This window comes from Budorcas taxicolor, chromosome 23 (genome assembly GCF_023091745.1).
Source record: "Budorcas taxicolor isolate Tak-1 chromosome 23, Takin1.1, whole genome shotgun sequence".
Lineage (NCBI taxonomy): Eukaryota > Metazoa > Chordata > Mammalia > Artiodactyla > Bovidae > Budorcas > Budorcas taxicolor.
In genome coordinates, this window is record NC_068932.1 from 26,975,379 (window position 1) to 26,991,415 (window position 16,037).

The following is a 16,037-nucleotide window of genomic DNA, read 5'->3' on the forward strand; positions in this document are numbered from 1 at the left end:
TCTGAGGGATTTGGGGAGAAATTAAAAGAATAGGGAAACTAATATTTGCTGCAAATTTATGTGCCAAGTACTCTAAAGCATGTTCACATTCATTTGGTACACTCAATCGTCACAATACTCTGGCATATAATTTATCAACTGACTTTGCAAGTAAAGAGAGTGAAGCTCCTGAAGATTATAGAAAGGGCTGTATGGGTTTTCACACTGGGTTGGCCAGACTCCAAGTCTGGTTTATTCCCACTGTGGCTGCTGCTGCTGCTGAGTCGCTTCAGTTGTGTCCGACTCTGTGCGACCCCATAGATGGCAGCCCACCAGGCTCTGCCATCCCTGGGATTCTCCAGGCAAGAACACTAGAGTGGGTTGCCATTTCCTTCTCCAATGCATGACAGTGAAAAGTAAAAGTGAAGTCGCTCAGTTGTGTCTGACTCTTCGCGACCCCATGGACTGAAGCCTACCAGGTTCCTCTCTCCATGGGATTTTCCAGGCAAGAGTACTGGAGTGGGGTGCCATTGCCTTCTCCAGCTTATTCCCACTACATTGCATGAAAAACCCCAGCAAGTCTGGGGCCAATTTTTGTTAAGTATGTTTTGGCTTCAAATTATCAATGGACAAACCTAGATACAAAGAAAAAGGAGAAAGAAGAAAGAAAGAACAACTGTATGTTTTCATGAGGTAATTTGTCAATACGGATCAACATTTATTAAAATCTCTTTTGACTGTGAGTTCATTTCTGAGAATTTGACTTGAAGAAATAATTAATGAACCATGCAAAGATTTAGTTACTTTGATATTCATCATAGTGTTGTTTATAATTTAAAAAGGTAAGAGAAAACAAAATGGCCAACAGTTGAGGCACAGCTAAATAGATGGTAGAACATGCATAGCTTGTTATGAATCCTTATATGAGGATTTATAGACATTCTTAATACATTTTATAAAATAAAATAGTTATCAACTAATAATGTTGTATCAATGTTAATTTATTAGCTTTGAAAAATAGATCATGGTTGTATAAGATGTTCGCATTAAGGGATGCTGGGTAAAGCTGCACTATCTTGGTAACTTCTCTGTTTATCTAAAATTATTCCAAAATAAAAGTTTTTAAAAAGTAGGTTACCAAAACATGTGCATATGGACACGATTTTGTGCAAGTGGTATATATAGATATCTACATATGTATGCTTGCACGGGGAAAATGAATAATAGATATATACTAGACATCAACGCTAGTACAGGGGCAGTTACACGAGAGAGGCAGACGATCAGACAGCGTGCAGATCTCTGGCCAGCACTTCACAGCCAGGGAAGGCGGCCCAAGGTCGTGGTGGGCTTGTGGGATTCTACTCCTAAGAATTAGAGAACTGTCTCTGACTCCTTCGCTTGTTCCATCCCTCTCCACTCCCCATGCCACACAGTGAGGCAGACATGTTCAATGAGCTGTTCTTATGCTGAGAATTTTAAAATGTACAACCAAAGCGCCCAAGAAAAGCTCCGGGAAGAGGTCTTGAAACCATGTCTTGCTCAGAGTGGCTCAAAGTGAAATCTACAAGCTGAAGGGGAACCGATCAATTCCAACCGCCTGCCCATGGTAAAGTGCTCCTGGTTTGTTCTCGTTCCCCTCCTAATGGAAACAAAAAGAAATTGGCTGCACTTCATAATGAGGGACCGATCATTCTTATTCCCCTTGGGGCTTGCTGTAATAGCATTAAGTGTGATGAACTCTTTCCATATTCAATTCTGGTGAGTGTATGATGCGATTCCATAGGAGGTGTCTTGTAATTTGGCATTAATTAACGTCAATTAATGTAGGCAACCGCTAGACTTTAGAATTAATTTCATTACTTTTCCCACGCAGATGTTTTCCTTGCCGCAGGTAATTAGGACACTGTGCTGCTCTTTCTAAGCTCCCTCACTCTCTGCAACAGCTGCTGCTTGGCATAATGCAGTTTCCATGCCCCCAGATCGGTGCTGCTCTAAAGAAGGGAAGCTGCTTTTTAAAGGCCAGCCTTGGAGCAGGGGTATAGTGGCTTAAATGCAGGCTTAGCTTGGTAAACCTAAGCAAATCATTTTACCGCTCAAGTCTGTAAGATAGGTATAAACAGGAGCCGTCTCGCTAGTAGTTGTTAGAGCTTAAAACCACAGTCAGGAAATGTATTCAGTCCGAAGTCAGGCTGGACTGTGCTCACACGGTGGAAGCTGGGGTCGTGATCAAAGTCCCCCATCCCCAGCTTTCATCACCAGTATGCTCACTGTGTCTCAAGGGAACCGACTGCAAAGTACTATAGACATTTCTACCTGAGACAATTGCTTTCTTTCTTTATTTTTTTTTTAATTTTATTTTATTGTTATTATTTTTTTAACTTTACAATATTGTCTTGGTTTTGACATACATCAACATAAATCTGCCACAGCTATACACGTGTTCCCAATCCTGAACCCCCCTCCCACCTCCCTCCCCATACCATCCCTCTGGGTCATCCCAGTGCACCAGCCCCAAGCATCCTGTACCCTGAATCGAACCTAGACTGGTGATTTGTTTCTTATATGGTATTATACATGCTTCAATGCCATTCTCCCAATAGCTTTCTTTAATATTCATGTTTTGATTTGGGTTAATTTATTTATGTGAAATTTTAAAACACCATGAAGCAGCATTCTCGGTAGAACTAAAGAAGTATTCTATGCAGGTAGTGGTCAGGCAGAACTGGAAGGTAACTCGGATCTGAGATGACCCAGAAGTCATCCTGCCACCTGGCATGCGGGGTGGCCTGCCTGCAGCCCTGTTGCTGTGCAGGGTCTCCCTCCCCTTGGAGTGAAGGGCTAGGTCTGAGCTTGGTCTCTCTCTCTTTCACAGGCTGTGTGACTCCGAGAAGGTCATTTACCAGACGAGGCTTCAGACTTTTTCTCTATAACATGAAGCTTCTTAGAATTTTAGAATCAAAGGAGGATGGTAAAAATCAGACTATTGACTTTAAGATCTGAAGGTCTTTACCATCCTTCACCCACTGGGACCTGTTTCCTTCTCATTCTTGCCCAAGCAATCAAAACTCTGTGATGCTGCTGGCAAGTCTGTGTCTCCGGGGTTTCTGCCTTTTCTAAACAGCATTTGCATTGCTGACTGACACTCTGTGTTCATTCAGAGAGCTCCCTCCTGGGGCTTGAACTGCCTCTTCCTTTCCTGTGATCTTCTCCTAACACTTCCTGGGCTGCTTTCTGTGGAGATTTTCCTGAGGCTCAGGCAGATCTCTCCTTCCAAGAATGGCTCCATTTATAGCAAGAGTGGCATTAACCTCCAAAACCACCAGAGCCACCTCTCCTCTGGGTCAGGAACTGTGCTGAGTGCATCACATGCTTTTTCTCTTTTAAAGTTTGGGAAAAATCCAGAGTAAGGTACCTTTTACAGGTAAAGAACTCAACGCTTAGGGACAACAGTTTAATATTGCAAAACTTTAGTCTTAAATAAAACCATAAACCAAGCTGGTAAGCATAAACACTTTAAAACTCTTTCCCATCCCCCATTAATTTTCAACTTAAAGCAGAATAGTTTTTAAAGCCCATAATCTGTAAATTTTTATTTCGTTCTTTCTACAGTCCTATTGTTTGTTTTAGAATGTTCCTATCAAAGTTTCCAACCACAATACACACACACACACACACACACACAAACATACACATGTTTCAACAATCTTGTGCTCATAGAAACTTCATTCCCAACTGGGTCTAGCACCCTCTGTGGCACATACCAGTTAGAAACTGAGATCTTCAAAAGTGAGACTCCAGCATTGACCCCTGAAAGACTATATTGAGGACAAGAAATTTCTGTGAAAATTACAAACTTGGATCAAATTTCCTCCGGCATGAGGAGCTTGTGGCATTGCTTTCTTCTAGGCAATCTCCTGATTTCAGCCCAGTGTGACTTTCTAAATGCTGGCTTGTATTGTTAGTCTTTGGACATTCAGGAGGCCATGCTTACTACATAGAAAGTTCTAGAATCATACAGTATTTTTGTCAAGCATGGGGCTAGGGACTGGGGACATGAGAGAAAACAAGAGGGCAGGATAATTTTGTAGAAGTACAGAAAGCCCCTCACCAAGAATAATGTAGTGGGGGAGTGCATTACGAGGAGCTCAGGGGCAGGTGGTGGGCCCCCAGGTGACGGGTGTCTAATCTCCAAACCTCTCCACAGAGGATTTACTCTGTGTGGGGATTTCTTCTGTGACTCTGCTTTTATAGTACTTTGAGTCATACAGAGCTGTAGACCCGCTGTGCCCTCCTGGGCTATAGAAGAGCAACTATTTTACTATTGACTGACTCACAGAGGGATAACTACTGGTGTAGAGATGATGATGGGCACACCCATGGAACACTTCATGGAAAAGCTGAGAAAAGCCGAGAAGGCTGCTTGGAATGGAGATGAGGAGTGAGGGGGGACATCACTCCAGAAAGCAGGAGCAATGGCCAGAGCACAGAGGCATGAGAAAGAACTGGGGACAGGCTCAGGGAGGGCTAGCTGTCTGTCTTGTGAGAACACCACACTAGAAGTCCAGTTTAAGCCAAGAAAAGAAATCAAGCTATCCGTAAGGTTCACCCAGCCATGAAAAACCCAGGGGCAAGCTCATTCCAGTAATTTTCCAAACTGAATTTACAAAGAAGTGGGTGGGGTGGGAGAGGGAGAGGTAGAGACAGCAAAATGGACAAATACTAAGAAAGAAAGAAAATAGGAATGAAAGTGGGAAATGGAGGGAAGGAGGGATTGGAGGGAGAAAGAAATGAAAGCATCTTTGCACATGGGGGAGAAAATACACAGCATGGCTTCTCCAGAGTGTCTGGGGGATGGGTGTGTACTATTCATTACGTGTATTCACATGTTATATGATGAATGCCAGGACAGAGGGCAGGTTTAAAGAATGGCCTCTGAAACATGTGGGTATATTCAATCCACCACTTCTATACTAACTTGCTATTTTCATCATACTCAATACTGAATATCATGCTTGGTACATGATAAATGTTTAATAAAAATCAATAGAAAAACATCTAGTTCTGTTTCATTGACTATGTTAAAGCCTTTGACTATGTAGATCACAACAAATGGTGGAAAATTCTTCAAGAGATGGGAATACCAGACCACCTTAACCTGCCTCATGAGAAAGCTGCAGGTCAAGAAGCAAGAGAAAGAACCGGAGATGGAACAACGGACTGGTTCCAAATTGAGAAAGGAGTATGTCAAGGCTGTTACTTTCACCTTGATGATTTAACTTGTAGGCAGAGTGCATCATGCAAAATGCCAGACTGGATGAAGCACAAGCTGGAATTAAGACTGCCGTGAGAAAAATCAATAACCTCAGATATGCACATGTCACCACCCTTATGGCAGAAAGCAAAGATGAACTAAAGAGCCTCTTGATGAAAGTGAAAGAGGAGGTTTAAAAAACTGGCTTAAAACTCAGCATGCAAAAAAACTAACACCATGGCATCCAGGCCCATCACTTCATGGCAAATAGATGAGGAAACAAGGGAAACAGTGACAGATTTTATTTTCTTGGGCTCCAAAATCACTGCAGATGGTGACTGCAGCCATGAAATTACAAGACACTTGCTCCTTGGAAGAAAAGCTATGACGAGCCTAGACAGTATTTTAAGAAGCAGAGACATTACTTTACCAACAAAAGGTCCATCTAGTTAAAGCTATGGTTTTTCACCGTAGTCATGTATGGATGTGAGAGTTGGACCATTACAAAGCCGAGTGCCAAAGAGCTGATGATTTTGAACTGGGTGTTGGAGAAGACTCCTGAGAGTCCCTTGGACTGCAAGGAGATCAAACCAATCAATCCTAAAGGAAAACAGTCCTGAATATTCATTGGAAGGACTGATGCTGAAGCTTAAGTTCCAATACTTCGGCTACTTAATATGAAGAACTGACTCATTAAAAAAGACCCTGATGCTGGGAAAGATTGAAGGCAGGAGAAGGGAACGACAGAGGATGAGATGGTTGGACGGCATCACTGACTTGATGGACATAAGTTTGAGCAAGCTCCAGGAACTGGTTATGGACAGGGAAGCCTGGTGTTCTGCAGTCCATGGGATCACAAAGAGCTGGACTCGACTGAGTGACTGAACTGAACTGAAAGATTAGTAGGCACAATCCCTGCCTTCTGCAGTGGAATAAATAGAAAGATATGACACGTTTTGTCTTTTCTGTATTCCAGCCACCCTGCCTCCCTGCTATTCCTGCATGTCCATAGGCCAAATCCTTCACACATGCTGTTCCACTGTCTGCAATGCTCGTCCATGTGGCAGACCCACCTCTCTCCCTTACTTACATAAAGACTTAGCTGAAATACCAAATGCCACCTTATCAAACATTCTTTCTTTGACAGCTCCCCCTCTCCAACCAGCCCCTCTTTATAGACTTTGCTTTTCACTTCCTAGAACTTATCACCACCTAGCAGTATGCATATGCTCATAACCTGTCTCCCCTAACTGGAAGGTAAGCTTGATGAGAGTGGGGCCTTTGCAACATCCCTTATCACCCCTCATTCATGCCTAGAAGGGCACCTGGCATACCACCAATGTCCAACAACGCCTTTCAAATGAACAATAAACAGCTCTGGAATAAACCAGACCTGGCTTCAAATTTTGGCCCTGCAGCATTGGCAAAAATATATAATCAAAAATATGTAATCACTGCAAACCTCATTTTCCTCATAGTTACAATGAGGAAAATAATTAAAGGAAAGAAAGAGAATAAAAATGAAAGTGGGAAAAAGGTGTGAGGGAAAGAAAGGAGGGAGGACCTATTCCCAACAGCTGCTGTAAGTAGCGTAGCTAAAAAGTATGTAGTGCAGCAGCAACAGACAAATAGCAGGAGTATAATGCACAACCCTGGCATCCTGGCTGCTTAAGAACATATGGGGCAAAGGAAGAGCGGTGGTATGAAAAAATGGCAAGACCTTTACAATGTACCTTTTGGTTTTGCTTGAAATTGGGAATCAGAAACACGAGAAATTTCTCAAACTCTTAGAAATTGTATGTTTTAGGAACTGGTGTTGCTGAGTCCTGGAGGAGCTTGAAGACCCAGTAGAAATCCAGTCCTTTGTCCTAGAGTTAAGATTTGGAGATCTAACAAGGTCAAGGTGAAGGTGAGAAGAGATGAGACATGCAAAGAAAGGAATTAGCAGGCAGCAACCTAAATTCCTATTCACTATCATAGGAATGAATAACATAAGCAGAATCATCACACAGTGTAAAGAAATACAGCAGTGAAAAAAAATTGCACTGGAGCTCCATTCAGCACCATGGACAGAGCACCAAAGTACCAGGCAATAAGGGGGAAGGGTATACAAGCCATGACACCACTTCTATGAAGTGCGAAATATAGAAATCAATATTACACAAAAGATAATAGTATGTGAGTTTGGTGGGCTACAGTCCATAGCGTTGCAAAGAGTCGGACACAACTGAGTGACTAATGTGGATTTAGGAGTGATAGATACCCATTTAAGGAGAATGGTTAGTTGGGGTTATCAGAGGATACATTTCGGGAACAGGCACTTTGGGCTTTAACTGTGTTTGCAACCATGTAGTTCAGAGGCTGACACAACTCTGGTCCATCCAAATACAGCTTGTCATCTATTTTCGTGTGATGCTTCAACCAAGGATGGCTTTCACATTTTTAAATGGTTGAAAAAAATCCTAAGAAGGATAACATTTCACGACCTGTGAAAATGATGTGAAATTCACATTTCAGTATCCATTAGTAACATTTTCTTGGAACATACACACACACACACACACACACACATACACACCATCTGGAGATGACAAATTTCTCTCGTGTACATCTGTGTTCTCCTCCTCAGGCTGGGAGTTGAGGGCACAGACCTCCTCACACATGGGTGGGCACCCAGGAGGCAGGGGAAGTGGCACATAATGGATACAAAGGACCCAATTTGAAAGCTGCCCAGCTGAGCCTGTGACTGCACTGTCACTGCAAGGCTTTTCACTGCTGTGTGGGGAGGCCCGTGTTATCTTATTTCATGCTTTTCTGGTTGGTTTTCAGGGCTGTCCTTAGGCTGACAAATCAGAGAGGCCAAGTTGACATCAATAGTCTTTGAAATCAACAGACTTTTGCAATACGAAAAATGGGGTCAAAGTGGTAGGTACCATTGAACTCGCTAAGCCTGGAAGGTTGATTTGAGGATAGGGAAGGAGAGGTAAGGAAGCATTTGGTAAATATATTGGGAAGTGAGGAAACCAAGAAGGACCCTGTGGGGCTCCTGGGCACAAAAGCCTTCTATGTGCCCCATCTCTGGATTACTGGAAACAGGCTTCTTTCAGTCTCCAAGACCTCCACTGAGTTCCAACAGGAGGTTCAAACAGTTGCTAATTAGGGAAGGGCGGGGGATGCTGAGACTGGAGATGAACAGTCTAGAAACAATAGTGCAGCCTCAGGGAAGGTTCCTGAGGGAAGGTTCCTCAACTGATATGCAAAACAGTATCTTCCAGCTGTCTTGCAGATACTGAAACCCTCACCAGGTGGGAGAAACTAACTGTCTGCTGCCCACAAGCACACAGACCCCAGACCCATTGGAACTAGATGGTTGATGATGCTGACTTCCACTTACCTTACCACCAAACCAATCAGAAGAATGTCCACCTGCTGATCATGGCCACACCCTCTTGGAAGTATTACTATAAAACTATTCACTACCCACCTCCAGGTGAGGACATACAATTTTGAGGGCATTAGCTTGTTGTGGCCCCTTTTGCCTGCAAAGCAACACAGCTATCTATTCTTTTCTACGAGGCCCCAAACTCTTGTCTCTAAGATTTAATTCAGTATCAGGGTATAGAGGCCGGATTCGGCTCCACTGATGGAGAGCTATCAGTATATAAAGCTGACCATTAGTGGAAACTTCTAACCTACTCCCCAGTCCTACCCTAAAAGCCTAAAAGTGATTAATACCTTAACTTTTTAAGAAGAAGGTAAAAGAAGGCTATGAAACATGGGGTCTATTAATGCCAATTGGTGCACTAGTGTTGTTGGGACTCTGGTAGCAAGTTTGGTATTTTTTAGATTTGAATAAAATGCAAAAATTTTGATCTTCTCTAGAAAGAACATTAAAAAGATCTGATACCTTGGGAAGGGTCATTGAAAAGGAAATGCAAATAATTAGGTAAATATAATACCTCACTCTTAATTAAATAGATGCAAACAGAAACAATAAGGATATGCCACATTTTTGCTCATCAGATGGGCTATGTTTAAAACATCTTTCATAATATCCTGGACTACTGAGGGCTTGTAAACACAGGCATTCTCATATTCAGAGAGTATGCAATGATGCAACTATTTCAGAGGGTATTGTGACAATGTCTATGAAAATTAAAAATGTAGACACTCTCAGGCCTAAGAATTTCCCTTTGGTAATTTTTCTCTGAGCAGTGCTTGCTCCCTACACTTGTCTGAATGCTTACCAACCAAGTAAGTAACATGTGTGTGCATGTATGTATCAACATTGTTTGAAATAGCCAAACATCTATATGTCTATTAGAGATGTGGGGAAGTGTTAGTCACTCAGTCATGACTGACTCTTTGAGACCTCATGGACTGTAGCCTTCCAGGCTCCACTGTCCCAGGAATTATCCAAGCAAGAATACTGGAATGGCTAACCATTCCCTTCTCCATGGGATCTTCCTGACTCAGGGACGGAAACCAGGTCTCCTGCATTGCAGGCAGATTCCTAACCATCTGAGTCATCAGGGATAGTGATTAACAAAATTATAGTTGATTGTATAATAGAGTTCCTATGTCGTGATTAGTCATTAAGTGGCTCAGTCAGTTCAGTTCAGTTCAGTCGCTCAGTTGTGTCCAAATCTTTGCATTCCCATGGACTGCAGCACACCAGGCCTCCTTGTCCATTGCCAACTCCCAGAGTTTACTCAAACTCATGTCCATTGGGTCAGTGATGTCATCCAGCCATCTTATCCTCTGTCATCTGCTTCTCCTCCTGCTCTCAATCTTTCCCAGCATTAGGGTCTTTTCAAATGAGTCAGTTCTTCGCATCAGGTGGCCAAAGTATTGGAGTTTCAGCTTCAGCGTCTGTCCTTCCAGTGAATATTTAGGACTGCTAAACGTATACATAGTATATGGAAAGATTTTTAACTTGCTATTGAATTTGCCCAGACCAAATTTGGCATAAGAGTTTTATAAAATGAATATTTGTGAGTGTGTATGTATGTATATACACACATTTCTCTGTATAAGTCAAAAAAATTATGAAATCCAGATTTCAGAGCACAGTCAGCAAGAAATGTCTATGTCAGTCACAGACCCTCATAGAGCAAAAGTTTTCCAGAGCTCATCTCCCCTCAAATATGGAGATTTCAATTACAACAGAAATTAATTAGAAAATGTAACCTAGGGAGATCTGAAATGAGACTAAAACTAAATTTCCAACAACAATAGAAGACATACTTTTTTAAAAATACCAACTTTAGGGAATGGGAATGACAGTCAGAAAGTGGACCTACTTTTCACCTGATACAGTGGAGTACTGCTTCTCCTTGTTATTGTCAGTGTTGCTACTTCTGTTGGTATAAAGGTGATTGACGCTTATAGTATAACCTCAAGCCACTTCATTGCTAATACACTGGGGACTGATGAGAACTGAGGTCTCTGTCAACTTCCCACAGTGTCTCAGCAGGGGTCCCTGATCCAGGTGTTGACATGCAAGACGTTCAATATGGAAATTTGATCGGAGGGGTGGAAAACAAAAAAGTTGAAATGAGATATCCAGTTCTCACCTATAGCCGGAATTAGTGGGATAGTGGTTATACAAAGTTGTGAGTTTCCTTTGATTTTTTTTTTAATTTTTATTTTTTTAATTTTAAAATCTTTAATCCTTACATGTATTCCCAAACATGAACCTCCCTCCCACCTCCCTCCCCATAACATCTCTCTGGGTCATCCCCATGCACCAGCCCCAAGCATGCTGTATCCTGCGTCAGATATAGACTGGCGATTCGATTCTTACATGATAGTATACATGTTAGAATGCCATTCTCCCAAATCATCCCACTCTCTCCCTCTCCCTCTGAGTCCAAAAGTCCGTTATACACATCTGTGTCTTTTTTGCTGTCTTGCATACAGGGTCATCATTGCCATCTTTCTAAATTCCATATATATGTGTTAGTATACTGTATTGGTGTTTTTCTTTCTGGCTTAAAGATACTGGTTTGAGTTTCATTTTAGAGTTTGGGGGCAGTCATTTTCACAGTTCATTAAAGGGCTAAGCTTGTTTTTCCTCAGTGAAGGAGATTAGTCCTATGGCAAGCTGTTTCAAGGTTAGTGACTCATGTAAATATACAAGGAGACCAGTAATTGTCCCCTGTCCCCTGTCCCTGCTGGCACGGATCATCATGGGTACAGAAAACATTCAGATCACTGGCCAGGTCTTTCATTCCAGAAATAAAATGGAGAAGCAATAAAGCTCAAACTTGGTATGGCAGGTTCTCTTACAAGATAATGTCTATAGACAAGCACAAATATAAGACTATAGACCCATGGATAATTATCATGCAAAGAACTGTGATAAAAGTTTTGCTCTTTTCCCCCAGATTATGCATACATACAACGTGGTACAGGATTTCAGGAAGTTGTGAGTTTCTCATGCTCATCTCATCCATTAGACCTATGGGACTAGACATCCTATGGTTACAGCCCCTTCTTTATGAAGACCTGCCCATACAGTGACAAGGAGATTTTCATTAAGTCAATATATGTTAAATGTACCACGCTCTGAGCTATGCTTTATACACAGAACCAAGATTAAATAAGATGTGACCTTTCAAGATTTCAATCTAACAGTTTGGTCAACATTTTCTCATTATATACATTACATTTACACACACACATATCTATATTAGGTAAATCAATAGAATGTATGTTTCCTTTGTACAATTTTCATATTCTGGGTAGCAGTTTTAATGTATTAGGTACATGCCATCCATATGTGTGTGCACATTCTCTCTCTCTCCCTCACACACATGGTATTTAAACAGTAAAATCTTTGTTTCCAGGATGACAATATATCAGTTTGTCCACAGTTGAATGCAGGGGCCAATAACAAACGCCAAGTACAATAAATACGTTCAGAATTTTCCAATAATACAACCCATGATTGACTGTAATTGAGGTTGCTCTCTTCAGCTTGCCTCCCAAGGCAGAGAGGTAGTACAAGAATGAATAACATCCTTGTCACGGGTGTAAACTACAAAACATCCAGATTTCAGAGCATAGTCAGCCAGAAACATCTATGTCGGTCACAGACCCTCATAGAGCAAAAGCTTTCCAGAGCTCATCTCCCCTCAAATACGGAGATTTCAATTGAAACAGAAATTAATTATAAAATGTAATCTAGGGAGATCTGAAATGAGACTAAAACTAAACTTCCAACAGCAAGCTCAGATAAGCATTTGCCATCCATCCCAGGGTGATGAGCAAAATAAGGAGGGATTTTGCTGTGTGTCACATGTTTCAGTGAATTGGTGACAAAATTCCTAAACCCATTAAAATCGGAAAAAAAAAAAAAAAAACTTGCTACAAACCTTTTAAAAATTGTATTACTTGGGCATATGTTCTACTAGATGTATGACCCCGAATACAAATGATGGGTTTCATATACTAAACAGCGAGAAAGGATGGAGAAACAAAAGAGGAAACCCAATCCCAGAATGTGGAGAGAGAGATAACATAGAGACTGGATTTCTGGGAGCAACCGACTAGCCTGGAGTCTGATTCTGATAAATACACGCTCAGTTATTTTTACTAACAATTTGCTACTTGGACCTCTCTGTTTTCTCTCTTTCTTTCCTCCTCCTCTCTATTTCTTTGATCTGAAGCCACGGTTACTGACTCTCTCGGAGAGACACAGACAGACAGAGGGAAGACGATACCAAAAAAAAAAAAAAATCTCCTTTTTACACTGAGTCAGGTCAGGTATTATGCTTATATCCTTTATTTCAATGGTAGATTTTGTGTTTTTTCTCCTCTTTTGTTTTGACAGGGATAACGTTTCAAATTAAATCCCTACATTGAATTTTCACTCTTGGATAGTTTCTGAAGATGCTGCCTTTGCAAAAAAAAAAAAAAAAGTACAATAAATAAATAAAATTAGAACTGATGTATTTCATGCCTTGTGAAAGCTGAGCCTGAGAGGACAGTTTGGCATTATCAGCCTCCATGCCTGCAAGGAGCACAGGAATGTTGCTGGGTGAGAGAAAACGTGCTGATCAAGGAAAGTGACTGTCTTGTTGCTTTTAGGATACGGGGTGAGAGCATTAGATGCCACAAGCCAGAAAGCAGCCGAATCCCCCAAAACTGGAAAACAGAAGCAAACTGGGATGCTACCAATTTCATCCAGAGCTTTCTAAACAAGGAGTGTGGTCATGGGAGACAGACCCTAAAGCTCTTTCATTAGTTTTTCATTGTGAGACTTTGTTACTTTAAGCGTGTTCCACAGACCGTTGGCAGCAGCTTCACCTGCAGACTCTTGGGCCCTTACTGAATCAGAATCCACATTTTTAACAAGATCCCTAGGTGGGTTGTATGCATGCTCAAGTTTGAGACGCAGGGCACTAGATTTTTCATAAAACCTGTAAGTGAGTTTAGGTAGCCAGTTGACTGAAAATTGGTCAACTACGTATTCGTTCATTCAGTAAGCTCTCTCTACATGGAGCCCCTGTGGAGTGTGCTGGAGACGCACTATCAAGCAAAGGTATGCTTGACTCCTGCATTTACAGAACTTACTTACAGGCTGGTGGAGAGGAAAAGTTATCAAATAACCATGTAAATGGAATGTGTAATTTCAAGCTAAGATGAGCACCATAAAGATAAATAATGGAGTTGGATGAAAGTAAACACAAAATAAACGAATTTAGATTAGAAGTTCAAGAAAAACTTCCCTAAGAAGTCTTAAGAAACCAGGGATGCTTTCTCTGGTTTGATATAATTCTGTGGTTATATTAGATGTTATCATTGGAGGAAGCTGGGTGGAGGATTTGAGGGAACTCTACTATTTGTGTGTGTGTGTGTGTGTGTAACTTCTATGTGAGTCTAAAGGGCTTCCCTTTGGCTCAGATGGTAAAGAATCTGCCTGCAATTCAGGAGACCTAGGTTCAATCCCTGGGTCAGGAAGATCCCCTGGAGAAGGGAAAGGCTCCGGTATTACCACTCCGGTATTCTTGCCTGGAGAATTCCATGGACAGAGGAGCCTGGAGGGCTACAGTCTATGTGGTTGCAAAGAGTCAGACATGACTGACGAACTTTCGCTTCATGTGAGTTTAAAATTATTTCAGAATTAAAAGTTATAAAAAAATGGATGTTTAACTGGATACCTGGATGATTCCCAGTGATGAGTTATACTGAATTGGTCAGGGAAGAGGGAAAAAATGAATTTCAAGGAGAGGAAACACCAGGTATTGGAGCCTTATAGGGAGATAGACCTTGCAGGTCTAAGAATTAAAAGCAAACCCACAGACCCCCAGGTTAGGAGGGCCCAGAGTGAAATGAGACAGAGAAAATGGACAGATGACACTGTAACTTCTGACCTCAGAAAAGGCAGCTCTGGCTACTGTGTACTGAAAACTGAACCTTGGAATCCAAGGTAACATTCAGCTCTGGTCACCACCAGAGAGAGGCCACTTTAAAAGAGGAGAGGAAGCAGCTCTAAATTGCTGAGGTTATTCTGTGTCAGGTACAATCTGGGCACATTATATATCACAGCCCTTCCTGAGTTTATAAGCAGAAAGGAGATGGTCAGCTTGGACCCTGATCTGTCCCCCAACTAATTCAGCCAAAGGATATATATTCATCCCTTACACAGGGAAAGAAACCTCTGGAGATGAAATGATCTCCCTGTGAGTGCACAGTGATGGAGGAGGTGTGGTTTCTGGAGAGTGTGGATGCTGCGGTGACCAGCTGCTTTCAGCTGTGAGCTGGTAAGCCATGGGTATCATCTGCCTTTGCATCAGAAGAGTGGAGGGCATGTATACAGGCTCGGTGTCAGTGATGGTAGTGTCTGTGAACTGTGAGGGGTAGTTCTGAAGGAGGGAAGATCTCCAAAATTGGATTATAGCCCTCTGCTCAGTGCTGGACAACCTCCACCAGCCTTCCGGCTCCATGGTGACTGGAGAATCCATTCTCTTCTTCTTCTCTACACTGGAGACCTCTTCCTTTTCACTTGCCTTTTCTCTCTTATCCTTTTTTTCCTTCTCTATAGTTCCCCCCTTACTCTTTCACCTGCAGCACCCATCTTGGGCCTAGTAGTACCCTTTGAAATGCTCAGCCCTTCTGGAGATCCTCAGGACCAAAGAAGGGGAAGGAAATCCACGTCATTTAACCATATTACTTAAACTTTCTATGCCTTGATTGCTTCATCCATAAAATGGGAACCACATAAGTTGTGAAGATAGTTGTGATAAAGTATAGAAATCCCTTAGCATAATTCTTAGTATAGGGCAAGTGCTCAGTAAATATTAGCTACGGAAGGAATCACTGTTAGTAACTTCTTCAATTCACAGTGAAGAAACAGAGGCATAAAGACTTTCAAGGTCACACAAGAGAGTGAACTTGTGAGCCATACAGACATGTGTTTGGATTGTGAATCTTCAACTCCCTCCACATAGAGTGCTAAAGTCAGGAAATACAATCCTTCACTCAGCCAATCTAACCAGGGGTGTTCAGAGCTACCAATTAACTTTTCCCTTCTGCTGCTTGATTCTTTCCTACAAACCAAGTATTCTGTGAATCTCCCACTAGACCGTGAGGTATTGCCTGGATGATATCTAATCAAACAAGGAAACTGGTGGAAAAAATCACATCAGAAGAGCAGCAGTAACAAGGGGACGACAGAGGATGAGATGGTTGGGTGGCATCACCAACTCTATGGACATGAGTTTGAGTAAGCTCCGAAAGTTGGTGATGGACAGGGAAGCCAGACATACTGCAGTCCATGGGGTCACAAAGAGTTGGA

The 16,037-nt window shown here is 41.9% G+C and overlaps 1 protein-coding gene across 1 annotated transcript in view; it reads right to left on the minus strand.

Moving 5' to 3' along the window:
• Nucleotides 1-16,037, minus strand: part of SORCS1 (sortilin related VPS10 domain containing receptor 1) — a 578,854-nt gene that overhangs the window by 141,245 nt on the left and 421,572 nt on the right. The window lies entirely within an intron of this gene.